Source organism: Belonocnema kinseyi, chromosome 6 (assembly GCF_010883055.1).
Source record: "Belonocnema kinseyi isolate 2016_QV_RU_SX_M_011 chromosome 6, B_treatae_v1, whole genome shotgun sequence".
NCBI classification, from domain to species: Eukaryota; Metazoa; Arthropoda; class Insecta; order Hymenoptera; family Cynipidae; genus Belonocnema; species Belonocnema kinseyi.
In genome coordinates, this window is record NC_046662.1 from 137,378,990 (window position 1) to 137,385,668 (window position 6,679).

General features: G+C 38.4%; 1 protein-coding gene across 1 annotated transcript in view; it reads left to right on the forward strand.

Annotated features, from left to right (window-relative positions):
* The window catches only part of LOC117175622 (protein stoned-B), a 320,808-nt gene that overhangs the window by 1,261 nt on the left and 312,868 nt on the right, over positions 1 to 6,679 (forward strand). The window lies entirely within an intron of this gene.

Genomic DNA, 6,679 nt, shown 5'->3' on the forward strand with positions numbered 1-6,679 from the left:
TACATTTCTTGCCACACAGGTTCAATTGCCCGAACAATCCTATCATTTAGGATAGCTGTAAATATCTTATAAAGCGTGTTCAGACAAGTTATTGGCCTGTAAAATTTCTGCCAGATGTGATGTAGTCAATCACACATTGAATGCGGGACGCGTACTGTCTTGCCCAGCAGGAGAACCTGCTCATCGATAGATGTGTCGACAAAGATGCAGCATTCTACCAGCGTGACCTATCGATGGCCTGGATTGATTATCGGAAAGCTTTCAATTCGACATCCCATAGACTTATCATCTGTCTTGTGGAAATCCTAAAGGTTCATCCAAAAATAGTTGGGTGCATAGAAAGATTGATGCCGCTTGGGAAAACCAGATTTACTCTCTCATCTGGAAAAAATCGTATGACAACTAACAAGGTTCACTTTTCAGAGAGGTGTCTTTCAGGGCGACACCATGAGCCCACTCCTCTTTTGCCTTACATTATTGCCACTATCTCTAGCATTTCGCCATTCCGACGGGTACTTGTGCGGCAAACCTGCAGATCGAAAGTACAAGGTCATTAATGTATTTTACAGGGACGATCTTAAGATCTATGCTAAAAACAGACACCTTTGCGCTGGAGAGACTTATACATATCTGGGCGTGCCACAGAGCCGCATTCAGGATGTGACATCTATACTCTCCGAAGCAGATGCAAACGTCTCATCCGGCAGATTTGGGACAACACAATCATTTTAATTGTGTTTCGAGAGGTTAGGTTTGGTTTGGTTAGGCTAGGTTAGATTTATTTCTAGGTTAGGCTCGAGTTGACCCATTCGATGTAGCACACATTTGCTACTGGGAAAATATGCTTCCAGAGCTTTACGTGTAGTTCAATAAATTTCTGTTAATTCAGGTTAGGTGAGGTCAGGTTCGGTTGGGTAAAGTTATATTAAATAAGTTGATATCAGGCAAGGGTTTATCCTTCACAGTTGCCGACATGTTTTTAAAGTGAAAATTTGCATCACTGGCATTATGTTGAAATTTATTTGCCTCAGTGCTTGATTTTTCGTCATTCTTTGAGGTTATGGATGAACCATGGCGTGATGGGTGATTTTTGATACCGAATTTGAAATCAGCGCCCCAAAATCCATAGGAATACGTGTATCTTGTTACCAGATCCGCACACTTTTTTTTGTGTGGCTGTTGTATTTTTGAGTCTATTTTACTTGCGGTACTTAATAAGCTAATCCCACTGTAATTATAGCAGTCGCTTTTACCTCCCTTTCTTTTGTATATTGGTGCGATAATCGCTTTTTTTCAATCGTCTGGGACGTCTCCCATCTCGACACATAAATTTACCAATTCGCACAGCCTATGTGGTATGCACTCGCCACCGTGTTTAAGTATTTCAGCGTTAATATTGTCTTCCCCGGCAGCCTTATCGTTTTTCAATTTCTTAGTTATATCCCTAACCTCAGTGATACAGACTTTCTCAATTGAGTTTTCCTTCGCATCGTGTTCAACATTGCAGTTGTGGTGTCCTATAGCTTCATCTCCGAATTGTCTCCTAAAATAGTCTCTGAAGGCCTCTAGTATTCCGTCTGCATCATATACCATTTCCCCCTACTGTTTCTCATATCGACAAATTCTGTACTTTTGTTTCCTTTCATTTTTTATAAAGCACATTCTTGCTTCCTTCAAAGTCGTTTTGTATTTTCATCTCTTCTTCTGCTCTAATTGTATCTTTACTTTCCTTAACTAATCGTTTGAGTATCCTGTTTTCGTGTCTATAATCATTTCTACATCTATTTGTTTCCTCATTGCTAAGACCTGCGATGTTGTGAGTTCTCATGTACGCTTCTCTCTTTACTTTTTGGGCAGCCTGAATTTCATCATTCCACCACGCATCACCAGACATCCTTCCTACAACTGTGGTACCACACACTTCGATCGTACATCTAACAAGGATATTCCGTAACTTTGTCCAGACGGCCTCTATATCGTAGTTTGTATACGGTCCTCCCATGTTGCCCTATCTATGCTTTCAATTATCTTATTTTGGAAATCTATTCGCACATCCGAGTTCTGTAGGTTCTCAATTTTGATTCGCGTTTATTTTGTTTTCTTGGTTCTTTTTTTTCTTCATCCTCGGCCAAAATTAATTTTTGAGATCAGAAGGTAATGATCAGTATGCAATCAGGACACCTCATGGATCTTGTATCTTTGACCAACTCTCTTAGTCTTTCATCCGCAACAACAAATTAAATTATACTGCGGCTATTTCCTTTAGACCAGGTGTACATGTGGATCATTTTATGCCTAAATCAAGTATTTGTAATGAACGGACCCCTTTCTAAGCATAGACCAACTAATTTATCTCTGTTATAGTTTGTTCTTGGATCAACAAAATTACCTCGTACTCTTTCTGTATCCTGATTTTGGATGCCCACCCATCCATTATGTCTCCTACTAGAGTTATTCTTTCCCCATGTTCGCAAACATTTATTGTGTCATTTAAAGTGTCCCAGAAGGCGTCTTTTACTTCTCTGGGATCACTATCAACTGGCGCGTAGCATGTTATGATGAATATTCTTCTGATTTCTTCTTCCAATCTAGGCTACAGCAGTCTGAGAGATACGAAACAATGGTCTCCTAGATGCTGCTTTGCTCTTTCATTCAAAATCAGACCTACTCCTTGTTTACCATGTGATTCACTCTCTACACCTGACCATATTTCAAATCCGCCCTTCAACACGCCGTTTTTTATGTCTTTGGTTTCGCATCCCTTTTCTTTGTTTTAGGCACACATAAAATATCTAGTTTCCTCACGTCCATAGCAATGACGCAAAATCTCAAATCTGTACTTAATAACAGGCTAGATTGAAGAGAGACTAAGCACGTTCGGTTTCTAAGCCCCGATAACCACAATAAAGATGCTACCTGCATCCGTTCCACGCTATTACCACTTATTATGTGATCGCACGCGATCGATCGGATGATATTGTGACTGGCCTTTTGGCTTCACTTGCGTTTTTTGAGTCACATGTACATTTTGAACCTTTAATCATATTTTTAATTAAATTAAAATGCATGTTAAAATTAATTACAGTTACTGTGCAGCCGGTAAATGAGACATCGATGCCATGCAGGAGGTAAATAATATCCACACAGATGTGCGTAGACTCTATTAATGTAGAGTAAAATATGGTTCTTGAACAAACATTTTCATTTACATCCTCTTTTTAAAATTCTTTTTTTGCATAGATATTGAAAAACGGTTTTGAGCCCTACTTCTGTCGAGCATTAGGAGTTTAAAAATTTCCACTAATCAAAGTCCCGTTTGGTATTAGACTTTTTACTATACCGTGATTTATTACTAATTGTGTTACCACAAAGCGATCTGGAGATCCTTCTCTAAAAACGTTGTCTCGAAATCGTTGGATTTTTTATAGGAATATTCAGGAGGCATAAATATTTCTCAAGCTTGTAGATGCATATTCACTAAGTATAAGAAAAAAGACGTTTGAAGAGGAGGTCCAACCCTTTGATCACTCTGAGGCCAAAAACAAGTATAAGAAAATTTATAATAATAAAAGTAATTAACATTTAAACATTGAACACAGCGATTTGTAAATAAGTAACTGAAATTAAAAGCAATTAGTGTTCAGTATTATGTTTATATATCAAACTGTTTATAAAATAACAGTAAACAGTAAAACCAGCATGAATTATGAATACTTTCTGTATATCTATCCGCCACCCCTTTTACTGTGTATAGACGTCACACTACCGAACTCACTGATTGACTCATCTTAAATTACCTTACTCCTACATTTTCCAGAGCCTCTTTGTCATGGACAGAAAACCTTATTGTTTCGGACGGATGCCCATCCATCGTACTTTTTTCGCGGGTGACAAGACAAAACGAGTTGAGACAAGACGAAACGACCCAGACGCTATATAACGAAACAAGAAAGGGAGTATGGGAAGGTAAAAGAAGGGGGAGATTTAACCGAGTTAATCACCGACTTGCTGGCTACGCAATTCTTTTTTTCGGTGCATTTTTACTTATTTGACTAATATTTTCGTAAAGTTTAGATAATAATGTTATTACTTTTCAAGTTTTTTGTTATTGTGTGTGTGTTTTTTTTCCATTTCGAATTACAGCTCTAAAAGACGCCTCAAGACTTATCTCTTTTTTAAGGTGGGTGACCCATGTAACGGCTTCAAAAAATCGACTTTTTTTTTAAATGGAGGCTAGTCGTCCCAAAAACATGTTGTGAAAGTTTCAGAGTCGCAGCTGCATTCTTTAACCTCTAAAAGGCGCCCCGCGCGCCTGGCGCTAGCCTGCCGATGCTTCCTTTTTTCAACATGTAAATCTTTAAACGCGGTTTTGTCAATTTCATATTTTTCAAAACTGCCCTCAAGATAACTCAAAATGTATTTGACCGATTGGGTTCTCCTTGCCTACACATATAGTTGAAATAATTATCTTCTGTGTGAACCGCTCTGAACTGGAAGAAAACAATTTTTAACAATTATTTTTTAAAGAATTTCATGCAAAGTTTTTTGATGAAAATCAAACTTTTTATGAACGGACGCCATTTGGTCAAAAATGATTATTTTTTAAGTTGTTTAGGTTCACATAAAAGCTTTGTGTATAAAATTAAAGAAACTTTTTTGATCTTTCGTTTTAGACGAATCTGTGAGAAGCTAGAGTGCGGGCAGTTTTGCATCTCCCGGCTGAATATGTTCGACATCTGCCCTTATAATAAAAAATATAATGCATATTTATGGCTAAAAAAAATTATTTGTTTGCTGAAAAGTGCCTCAATAAACCATAAACGTTGTGGAAAGATTTGTTATATTCGTCATCCCCCAAAAAATTCCGAAAAATACGCTTATTCTTGAGGTGTTACATGGGTCGCCACCTTAAAGTTTTCAAATTTGTCAACGTAACTTTTTGAAGGTATTTTCAATCAGTTAATTATATGTGCAATTTCGCACACATGTTTAAGTTCTTTATAACAACTTTTATTTTACTCAATTAATCCTTACTGTCTCTACGAGTTATTACGTCCCGTGTCAAGTGCCACTATAACCTAGCTCTATATTTTAATTTTTATTCGTGCATTTCTAGTCGTACCTGGATTCAGTATTTGCTAGTATTTATCTTTTCTGTAAATCCGTGTCCTCAGGGTGCATGAGACTTTTGACGGATGGTCGCACTAAGCATATCGCACATTGTAACCATCTATCTTATGGTCTAGAATGGCACCCGCCCACTGCGAAATTTCGCTCAGATACTGAATAAGACAACCGGATCATTTATTCACTTCAAAAATTTCCCTGTTAGCTCCCGCATTTGCCTGTACCTCTACAGTATCGGCTTCTGTACAACCCGTTCGGAAAATTTGTTAATCTCGCTGAGATGATGTAAGACGAAGGCCTCGTAAGTACTTGCGTCAGAGTTAATCCAAGACAGCACTGTGCGCGAATTCGTCCAAAATGAGAGGTTATTTAATTGAAAATCATGTTCACTCTTAACTATTTGTGCAATTAGTCTACCGCGTAACGCGGCTTATAGTTTCATCCTTGAAGTAGGTTGAGTTTTTAAGGAAGCTACTCTTATTTACCGGTAATAACAGCTACTTCTATGGATCCATCGGCATAATGAAATCAACAGTAAGCTACCTCTGCATTAGCCTTTTCACTAGCATCGCAGGCAGTATAAAACTCTAGTGAATTCGGCTTTGGCTTTTTAACATAAGATCGCGGTATTTAGAAACTTGTGACTATCTTTAATTCGGTAATCCACAGCTTCCACGCCGTATGTTTGTTACTCTTAAATTTTTTGTCCCATCCAATGCGACTGCGCCAGACGTTCTGTAAGAGTGTCATACTCCGAACTGTAACTGGATGAAGAAATCCGGCCGGGTAAAATACAGAAATTGTCACATGGAACATTTTCTGTTTAGTTGGTACCATCAAGCGGTAACGAATTGCTTCCAAAATTTTTTTGAGTTTAATTTTAAAGCTGAGGATATAGCTGTTTGGATCCCAAATGGACCATAAGGTTTTTTCTATTTGTATATGATCTCATGCGAGGTCAATCATACCCCAACCTTGACTTCAAGTCGACCAGAATCTCAACTTATCTCTTAAGTAAAGTGCTGTGTAATGTGATGAGTTTGCTCCAAAGACCATCAATGCCATGCAATGTCATGCATTCTGGCCTCCTTTCTAGGTTATTGTATGTTTACAGCGCATCCTTCATCGATGAAACCTGTGATGATCTCATAGCATAGCTGCTTATAAAGGGGGTTCCCCATCTTTTTCTCCAAATTTTTGTGTCTGCTTGATGCCAAATCACGATTGTTGGGTAGGTAAGTTGACTCTTCCTTCCAACGTAGTGGGACCTGCTAATAGTTTTCTACACGCAACGCATTTTCGTCCAGTATACGTTTGGCTCCATCTTCAAAACATTCCCTGCAGTCCGAATGCACTACGCCTGTTGAGTTTTAATTAAAATATCTACGTACGAGTTTGTGCAATGATAAAAAACAGCGAACTCTCTCTCTCTCTCCAAGAAGGGTTGTTGGGCTTTCTCAAGGTCGCATAAGTAAACCTGATGGTCCTTCTATAAACCACATGGTTGTTGTAGGAGAAAGGGGGTTCGACAATAATACCACGGCGGACAACA